Source organism: Poromitra crassiceps (assembly GCF_964638095.1).
Source record: "Poromitra crassiceps genome assembly, chromosome: 14".
Taxonomy (NCBI): Eukaryota; Metazoa; Chordata; class Actinopteri; order Beryciformes; family Melamphaidae; genus Poromitra; species Poromitra crassiceps.
The window spans coordinates 19,657,596-19,668,831 of NC_139633.1; positions in this window are offsets into that span (position 1 = coordinate 19,657,596).

Sequence of the window (11,236 nt, forward strand, 5' to 3'; positions counted from 1 at the left end):
GGACATTGGAGAGGAATATCCTGGGTGTACCGTGACCACGTTGATGAAGTCTGCGGAGCACTCCTCCTCGTTTACCCCTTCTTCATCTCCGCGTGAGAGCCCAGGTGAGCCCCACCTTTGGCCAAGATCCCCAGTAATTCCACAGAAGGAATGAGGAAAGAGCACCGGGTGCTACAGCAAAACACTGAATTTACAAACAAAACAAGAAAAACTGCTGCACAGCTAAACACAGAGGTGCCCAAAGAGAGCGGCGAGTGCCATCTTGGATTTCATTTACCCAATCTCAGCCAACTTCTCAGTCAAACATTATAGTGGATAACTATAATAGAATATTTAACTTAGATGTGAGTATTAGAAGTTCAATGGGAAACTGATAACATGACATCGATATTTCCTGATCCCAAACATTTAATTGAGTATTCTAATTAACCAATTAGCTGCTAATGCTGAATCTTAGTTGTCTTTAGGAGCCTCTTGTTCATCTCCCTTTATCTCTATTGTACCGTCTTCCTCTCCATCTCATTTCTGCTGTTTCAGACTTGGTTTCATCTGTCCCTGCTCTCATCCAAAGCTTTCTGTTGTGTACTGTATACTTTGTTTCATCTGTCCCTGGTCTCATCCAAAGGTTTCTGTTGTGTACTGTATACTTTGTTTCATCTGTCCCTGGTCTCATCCAAAGCTTTCTGTTGTGTACTGTATACTTTGTTTCATCTGTCCCTGGTCTCATCCAAAGCTTTCTGTTGTGTACTGTATACTTTGTTTCATCTGTCCCTGGTCTCATCCAAAGGTTTCTGTTGTGTACTGTATACTTTGTTTCATCTGTCCCTGGTCTCATCCAAAGCTTTCTGTTGTGTACTGTATACTTTGTTTCATCTGTCCCTGGTCTCATCCAAACTGTATACTTTGTTTCATCTGTCCCTGGTCTCATCCAAACTGTATACTTTGTTTCATCTGTCCCTGGTCTCATCCAAAGCTTTCTGTTGTGTACTGTATACTTTGTTTCATCTGTCCCTGGTCTCATCCAAACTGTATACTTTGTTTCATCTGTCCCTGGTCTCATCCAAAGCTTTCTGTTGTGTACTGTATAGTGCAGCGCCAGTAACTCAATCAGCTCTCGCAACTTTGCAAAAGACTGGAAATGTCTTGCTCCTCCGTTTGGTCTTAAGCCCTTGACAAGGATCTCAAACGGTCTGCAGTCAAATGAGTGCTGTCTGGCATTTCTCGGGGGCACTGCTAAATCAAATTAGTGCAAGCAATGTTAATTTCAAGCAGCATTTCATTAAAAAGGAAAAGATAATCAGCAACAAAGACTCCATGTCCTTCTGACTAATCTAATAATGCTCCGTTTGTTTGCTTTAATCACATTTAGCGATGAAGAAGCAGAGACATGGCTAAGTCATGTAGACAGAGGGATCTCATCATCTGCCTGTCATGGCCACCATCTGATTTCCTGCCATTCGTCACAGTGCGGCTGGAGGGACGAGGCGGGTGATGTTTCAACCCTCAGCCGACGCTCTTGAGAGGAACACTAGCCCCAGGATGCTCATCTTCAGCGGGGGCCAGGAGGGGTTCAGGTATCACTTTACCTTAAAGCATTGCAGTACTGAACTGGGGCCACTGGGAGACACGCCTATTAGCTCTGCATTCTGGGCCCTGGATGCTAAAAGAATTACCTTTTAAACGTTTAGGGCAGAAGCGGAGATCAGGGAATATCTGTGTCATGTTAACTTTTGTTATGTTAGTTTCCCATCTTGCCTTAACAACGATATCCGTGTAGCTATCCATAATGTTCAACTGAGAAGTTGGCTGATATTGGGTCGATATAATCGTATTAACATAGCGAGTACATTAAACTATTATAATTGTCTCTATAAGCCTTTACAGTATAGCCTCTGTAACTGTCTACCAAACAAGAAAAAATACCCAAAAAACATTCTAATTTATTAATTGTACAGAATTGGAATTTTCATTGATACACAATTTCTTACTGAAAGCATTCTGACTGCATATTAGACTCTGCAAAGTATTCTGGAATGATTGAGGATGTAGAAATTCACATCTTCACATTCACATGGTGGAAATGCATATTTTTAATAACAAATATAATAATTATTGTCTTTACTTTTTGGTGTTCCAGATACATTTGATTCTTCAGGATGACTTCCATCATAGAGAGCTGTGGGGCTTTACTGTAGTGTGCTGTACTGTACTGCATTCAGACCTGACTAAGGAAATCCACCAGGCAGCCATTTCTCTCACGGTGTTGAGTCTGCTGTTTGTGGAATATTTTAAAAGTACTTTCTGCTGCATAACATGGGAATTTATGGCGAGTATTTATTTCCGCAGCTGTGACTGTAAAGGGGAGCGTTTGCTGAATAAGCGATCGCTACAGCAATGAAAACACTTATGTTAAATTTGAAGAAACTCATCAGATCGTCCTCCCTGGGAGAAAAAAAAAAACTCATTCCTCATCAGTGGGCGCGATCACTTGAATGGAATCAATCACTCGCGTTGCGCTCGGCTTTGCTCGTCTTTGCTCCTCGTTTCCAAATCCAATCTCTTCCGTGTCATCTCAGCGCACATTTATAAGAGCCCCGCCTCTTGATTATCTCCCTCCCTCCCTCCCTCGCCCGTGCTGTGCACCCCCCCTGCTGCCGCATGCTCCAATGTATTAAATTAAATGAGGTGTCTGTCCAGGTCACCCCAGCCCCTCCCCCCCAGCCTCCCCCCATCCCCCACACTCTCACTGCTGGTAATCAAGGGAGGGGAGGGGACCCCTCCCTCCCTGTCGGGTTTGCGCCAGCCAGGCTGCATAAATTAGCATTAATCAGGGCTGGAAAGACCTGCAGTGGGGAGGGAGGGAGGGAGGGAGGGATTGCAGCCATCCCTCGAAAACCGAGGGGGGGGGGGACTGCAGCTACCGCTTCACACACTAAACACACGCAAACGCTTACGTTTCTCTGTAGTCCTACTGTCTCCCTTCATATACCTGTCTCTCTTTCCCCTCCAGACAGTAGTCAAGCCCCAATACAGTGTTTATATACCTGTCTCTCTTTCCCCTCCAGACAGTAGTCAAGCCCCAATACAGTGTTTATATACCTGTCTCTCTTTCCCCTCCAGACAGTAGTCAAGCCCCAATACAGTGTTTATATACCTGTCTCTCTTTCCCCTCCAGACAGTAGTCAAGCCCCAATACAGTGTTTATATAGCTGTCTCTCTTTCCCCTCCAGACAGTAGTCAAGCCCCAATACAGTGTTTATATACCTGTCTCTCTTCCCCTCCAGACAGTAGTCAAGCCCCAATACAGTGTTTATATACCTGTCTCTCTTTCCCCTCCAGACAGTAGTCAAGCCCCAATACAGTGTTTATATACCTGTCTCTCTTTCCCCTCCAGACAGTAGTCAAGCCCCAATACAGTGTTTATATACCTGTCTCTCTTTCCCCTCCAGACAGTAGTCAAGCCCCAATACAGTGTTTATATACCTGTCTCTCTTTCCCCTCCAGACAGTAGTCAAGCCCCAATACAGTGTTTCCACTGGCTATCTCCCGCAGACAAGCAGATAAAGCTCTGAAGAGTCAGACGGTGGTGGCTCGGCGCTCTGGCAATAGATGAATCATAGATGAGTTTGTGTGATCGCTGTTAACATAATCCCACGGCTCCAGCTCAAAGATACTGCAGGGTGCGAACGTCTTTGTTGTTCATCAAATATTGATGTATACTTATTCAAAAATATGTGCGCAGATGGTATATGTGTACACACACATCAGTGGTAGAGGCATGTTTTTGTGTGTGTGTATTACCTTGATGAAAATAAACTCTCATTCCGGTGGATCTAATTGCACTTAATTACCTTGGGTATACTACACGTCATTATCTTGTCATAATACAGCTTTGGCGATGTGATGCGTTGTGTATCGGCAGTATTTGTGTGTATTCAGTTGATTGTGATTGTGTGGGACAAACTATCAGAGCACCACCATGGTGATGTACAGCATCGTGTTGCCGGTTGCCCCTCTCTGTCTCTCTCTCCTCCGCTCTCTCGTGATCATCTATGATAGCGATGACAATTACAGGAGAAATCATGATGGCGTCACTTCATTCTGTTGCTCTCCCCAACTTTAATTGCTTAATGCATCCTTTACTGCTGCACTGCTCCGCTCCTCTCGCGTTCCCCCTCCATCTCTCCACCGTCTTCCCTCCATAAGCCCCTCCCTTTCTCATCTCCTCCACCACCACCACCTCATTTACTACTGACTTCTTCCTGGTAATTAAAGCTGAACTAGATATCAACCTACACATCCAGATCCACACGTTGCCATATATAGTACACTATACACTATAGGCTAATCCATATTGCTGGACCATAGGATCCTCGATAAAGTCAGAGTTTTCGAAAAAGGAAATGCTCCGTTCAATTGCTTGGGTTATTTATGGAGTCATCTGCATGTAAGCATGTAGGTTTGCGTAACGTATATGTTTAGGTTTTGGTATGCCCGTACTTTCCCTTTCACATGTGCCAAAAAAAAGAGGGCATTGCTGTTTCTGGGAGGAGAAATGAGACACACCGATCCAAATCAGCCAAAGCCACATTCCCCCGGGAGATTCCCAAAATACACCCTGAGTACAGCAAAACAAAGATCATTAAAGTTCTTGGCAGGACCGGAATAGAAATAGTTCTACTGCATAAAACTTGATACTGCACAGTCGACTGCAGACAGACAAAGAAGCAAGCAGTCAAAAAGATCCCCATCATGGTGTTCTGGAGAGATCCTTCCAGGTCTCAAGCTTCACCGCAGAGCTGAAGATGCTTTAGCGTACCGTGTCACATCTAACTATTGATGAAGATATGAACTAGATTGTACTCTTGCAATAAAATGGAAATACTGAGTCCTTTGTAGATGGAGGGACAATAGAGGACTACAAAAAAAAACACAAATCCATGGCACGAGATATGGAATACCATTGAACATCTAGACTGGAATTCAAGATAACATGCAAACAATTATCAGATTCACACGCACGCGCACACAGACACACACACACACACACACACACACACACGTGCATGCACACACACACCCCGTGTACACACATCTCGGCTCAGCCATTATTCAGCTGTACACCTCCCTTGACAGCAGCTTGAGGAGAGGTGGCTGAGCGAGCGCCAGGAGAGGCTGTTATTAAGCGGGCAGCACCAGCGCCTGTGCTTGAGCAACCGAGCACAATAAAAATTCCCTTTCTTTAATTAACTTTTATGGCCAGCGAAGAGGACGCGCTGACACCTGTCTTACGCAGTGCTGCAGATTATCTCTTGCCTCCCACATCTGTGCATGCAGTGTCAGTGGTATGTGTGTGTGTGTGTGTGTGTGTGTGTGTGTGTGTGTGTGTGTGTGTGCGTGCGTGCGTGTGTGTGTGTGTGTGTACACAGAGACAGGAGGACTGCAGCGAACATCAGGAAAGACGGCCTTTCCTTCCAATGTCCACCAGGTAAAAATCCCGACTAACAACAAGACACTGTCAGAAATATCAAAATAGCTACAAAGCTAATCTAGCTAGCTACGGGCGAGACAGATGGTTCAGTGCTCGTCACTGTGGCCGCCCACGTCCCTTACATGCCGAAGTGAACACCCGCTAATAAATGTGTTTTCAGACAATCTAATCAGGTTTGTTCGCGGTGTGCTTTACCACACCTGGCCACCAATGGCTTTTATCATCTACCTCCTGTGCGCGTGAGCGTAGACACCGACAGACACAGACGCACACACAGGCACGTGTGCGCGCGGCTTGCCAGGGACGGCGCAAATTGGATCATCTATAAATAGAAATGTCTTTCAAAAAACACCGCAGAAGTTTAGCAGCAGCGAGAAAAGTCCTGCCTCTACAGGGATTTTAATTAAGAGCTCAATCAACAGCACAGGTAGCCGAGTTCTTTCTTACTAATAAACAACGCCAGACTTCTTTTCATCATGAACTCAAACACATAGCTACAGCTGCTGCTGATAGGAACAACCGCTGTTCTCGCCTTAGAGTCATCTCCTCCATCTCGTCTTGTGTGGAACGATAAAAGAAATGTAGAGAGGCGGAAATGAAATCTGTGACAGATTTTGAGACCAGGCCTGAAATAATTCAATTTTCTGTCCAGCGTTTTGAGGAGGGTTAGAGGTCACCGTGGGATATGGCTTCATAGTTTGTCTCTGTTAGTAGTCAGTGAATTCAAAAGGCTCTCCCTATCCAGAGGTGACCTTGCTGAGAGATATTTGACCATATTAATGTTCTGAAAATTACATTTACTGTATCTACTGTACTGTATGTACTGTTTACAATGTTCATATATATATATATATAGAGAGAGAGAGAGAGAGAGAGAGAATATATATATATAATAATGTGTCTGTGTATGTGAGTGATCAGGCCACAGCTATGCCATTTTACTGGAGATGGGGCTGAATCTTTCAGGAAGTATAAAGAGCACAGTGGGTGGCCTAACGGAGGCAGACTTTTGAATTAGGTAATTGGTGCCGATGGGCAAAAATGGCTAATTAGTGGCCAAAATGTCTCAACACAGGTTCAGCACCATGGAGAGCTCCAGGGTGAAGCAGCACACAGGTGAGCAGTTTGAATCGCCAGTGGACTCTGTAATCAGCCACTGAAGAGGACTGTAGGCCCTTTTCACAGCAACCATTTTGAAGTGGTAAAGGAGGAAGTAAAGCAGGTGTTACCAGTAACATTAAAGGATCATTTTGTATTTTTCAACCTGATTTAATTTAAAATTTTTGATGTGTAACTAAAATGTGAACAGAAATCTTTGAAATTGGTGCAGTATTGACCAAGATCGCTTCAGGTACAACCACGGTAGTACAGTGCCAATGCCCTGGGTGGCACTGGAGCATGAAACCATCATTAATGGTATTGGATACACCTGCTTTACGTCCTGCTTTACCACCACACAAAAAAACAGTTGCTGTGAAATGGGTCTATGAAACCCCTCTGGGGGAGAGAGAGCAGAGGCTACATGCCAACTCTGTGAGTGAGCGAGGCCTGACTACATGGCCAGTCACACAGGGATGGCTATTCTGCTAGTATACGTATATACATCTGGAGAAGGTCCTCGTATTGCGTGTTATTCATGCCACTGGCATGACATACAACAGTGCATAAACTGGAAAAGGAGGTCAAGCTACAATAAAACACCTGTTTTCTAGGGCTGTGCCATAAAATCGATACGGCAATATATTGCAATATTGTTTTCCGCAATAATGTATCGATATTTCAGAAAAGTATGTGATATATCGCCATATAAATTTTTTGCACAGCCGTGTGTTTAGTGACACAATAAAAATACTTTTTATTTCAGTACGTTCAGTAACAGACTCAACACTCAGTAGTTTTGACTCAATTTGTCCACTAAGTTATCAATATAAAGTGATATACATATTATTACACTACCTGGGTGGTACACAGAGAATTACATTTTCAGTAAATTATTTAGAGTATTGCAATATATCGCAATATGTATTGTATCGCAAAGTATCGTGATACAAGCGTATCCTGACCCATGTATCGTGATACGTATCGTATCGTGAGGTCCTTGCCAATACCCAGCCCTACTGTTTTCCTATAGAACAGAACCACAGAGAATAAACTGCCTTTGGTTGGAGTTTGATGTGTTGTGTGGTGGTGAGGAGTGTGACCTATGGATACTGAACGATACTACTAAGGCCAGCAGCACAGAGGCAAAGCACAGGCTTGGTACTGTATAAGGCATGCAAACACTGGCCACAACTATTGACTGGCTTTATTGATTTTGGCAAGGGGGGTTGAGTACTAAAAATCAAAACAGGTTTTAATCCAATGTGATGATTGCGCATGACAGTTATCCCCACCAGAATATAGCTCAAATCAGGAACCACCAACTGCAGTGGATTAGGATACCCTGCTATCTCCACAGTGGCCTCATATCAGACAGTCTGCACACATGAGTGCAGCAGAAGCATCCTGGTGGCTGGGTTGGTTAAGGCAGAGGTTCTCAAATGTTTTTCAGCCAAGGACCCCTTATAAGATAGAAAATAAACCGGGGACCCCCTCATTCTGATTTGCGATTTTGGGCTCAGCTTGTTTCCACGGTAACGTGCTTGACATTTAAATTGATAGGTTTGTCAGATTAGAATGTAATCCATGAACCATTTTAGATTTAAAGCATAACATATTTTAGTTGAACAATGAAGCTTTTGCACACACAAACCCCCCCCCCCCCCCCCGGACCCCCATTTGAGAACCACTGGGTTAAGGCACATACCATGAGACTGCAACGTCCTGTGTTTGAATCTGGCCCAAGAGCTTTGCTGCATGTCACCCTCCCTCCCATTTTGATGTCACTCTACACTGTCAACTGTTTAATAAAACAATGAGTTTATATAAATTATATATATATATACACACACACACACACACACACACACACACACACACACACACACACACACATATAAACATATATATATAGCCTTTATTACATTGATACAGGATAAGAAGACAAAAATATATATTGCTGGGCGTCCGGGTAGTGCAGCAGTAGATTCCCTGCCTACCAACACGAGGGTCGCAGGTTCGAGCCCCCGTGTTACCTCCGGCTTGGTCGGGCGTACATACAGGCACAATTGGCCGTGTCTGCGGGTGAGAAGCCAGATTAAGGGTATGTGTCCTGGTCGCTGCACTAGTGCCTCCTCTGGTCGGTCGGGGGCGTCTGTTCGGGAGGGAGGGAATAGTGCGTGATCCTCAACTGTGGTGAAGAAAAGCCAGTGAAGTGAAGTGATATGCAAGATCAGAGCTGCCCAACACTGTCCACGTTCTGATGTTATTACTCCAAAATTCCTTTTTACTACAGCACTCCACAGACTTCCACGCCAAGACACTCCACTCTGTCAAACCTTACTCCCCCATCAGCAACCATACGGTTACAAGACACTCCACTCTGTCAAACCTTACTCCCCCATCAGCAACCCTACGGTTACAAGAAACTCCACTCTGTCAAACCTTACTCCCCCATCAGCAACCCTACGGTTACAAGACACTCCACTCTGTCAAACCTTACTCCCCCATCAGCAACCCTACGGTTACAAGACACTCCACTCTGTCAAACCTTACTCCCCCATCAGCAACCCTACGGTTACAAGACACTCCACTCTGTCAAACCTTACTCCCCCATCAGCAACCCTACGGTTACAAGACACTCCACTCTGTCAAACCTTACTCCCCCATCAGCAACCCTACGGTTACAGGACACTCCACTCTGTCAAACCTTACTCCCCCATCAGCAACCCTACGGTTACAAGACACTCCACTCTGTCAAACCTTACTCCCCCATCAGCAACCCTACGGTTACAGGACACTCCACTCTGTCAAACCTTACTCCCCCATCAGCAACCCTACGGTTACAGGACACTCCACTCTGTCAAACCTTACTCCCCCATCAGCAACCCTACGGTTACAGGACACTCCACTCTGTCAAACCTTACTCCCCCATCAGCAACCCTACGGTTACAGGACACTCCACTCTGTCAAACCTTACTCCCCCATCAGCAACCCGACTCCAGACCCTGCGTCTTTATGGAACTCCACCTGACGCACAACAAGAATAATGGGAAAACTATTTAACTGGGGTTGATCATTGTAAGAGTTGGGGGGGGGAGGCATTAAAAGTGTCCTTGTAATGCGGAATTCAGAAGTTCCGCGGGGGCGGGGTGTGTGTGTGTGTATGGAGGAGGCAGGGTGTGTGTGTGTGTGGAGGAGGCGGGGTGTGTGTGTGGAGGGGGCGGGGCTCTGTGATTGATGGCCACGGATGAGTGATTAGGGGCTGTGAGCTGCGGTAATATCCTCCCCGGCCGGGCCATGCTGCTGCGGGAGCCAACCACAGTGCTGTAAACATTTCACTGCCTCCCAACATGCTTTACTGCCTTTAAAGGGAGGGAGATGTGCATTTAATACTAAAGCAAGCTGCTGCGGAGGCTCATTACCACAGCCCTGTCACAACGCATAAACACACACACACACACACACACACACACACACACACGTCTAACGCACGCACACACTTCCTATGCACCTTCCCATGTCACATGAATGCTACGCACGCACACACACGTAACGGGTGTAGCTGCACATGCGCAGACGTGCGCGCACACACGTGCGAGACACGGCACGCTGTTGTAGCCCTTTGGAAATTAATTCCATTGTCACCAACGTCAATTCCCCTAGCGACGACTCCTCTAAGCTGCGTCCATGTGACACTGTGACAGCCACCTCATGTGTGCTGTAGCTTCCATGGCCATTTTGCTGCAGGACCATGTGGTTTAGTGTTTGATTGATAAATAATGTAGCAGTGTGGTTTTGCTTGGGAAGTGGCAGTTTATGCACACACACACACACGCACACACACACACACACACACACACACAAAATACACATATACAGTACTGTATGAGTATGTGCACCAACACACAGACTCGCAGACAAAAACACATAGAATCTCTGGAATGTGTATGATGGCCATGCTTGGCCATGGATTATGCAGAAGTGGTTATCCTTCTACTATCAAAGCTATTTTACATAACATTCCCTATACATCTACAAAATATGCTACAGACCCCAACGATAACTTAATCAAAACCTCTGTTAAAACTGTATTCAAGTCTAGCTGTTTCTTAACAGCCAAGGCCAGGATTACATAAAGGACATACATAGCAATACATGTAAATGTGCAATATATCACAATAAAAGGAATATGAGAGTATTAGAAAATGTGTGTAGAATTATAGCATGTAGTTGGGGTGTGCAAAAATGTGCAAATATAAGCACATGGGCAGTGTTTACCTTCTCTCTCCGTTTTCCTCATGGAGAAATTCTATCACCAGCTGCAAGTCATTAAGGCTCGTTAAGGCTCTCCATGTGATTCTCTGTGGATGTGCGCATACTTAAAAAATAAAAAATAACAGCCGCCCTCGGAGCAGATTCCGCATCTCGAGCAGAACTTCCGCAGTTCCGTTGTGACATAAAACGCATCGCAATGGGAGCTCTCTGCGAGGAATCAGAGAGAGAAGGTAAACACTGCCCATGTGCTTATATTACCCAGATTATAATGATCTTGAATGGCCCTGCAGGGAGCCATACATACAGTAGAAGTGTCTATAGGCATGTTGAGAGACTATACGCCTTCCAGGTGTGTCCACTTCCCTTAAG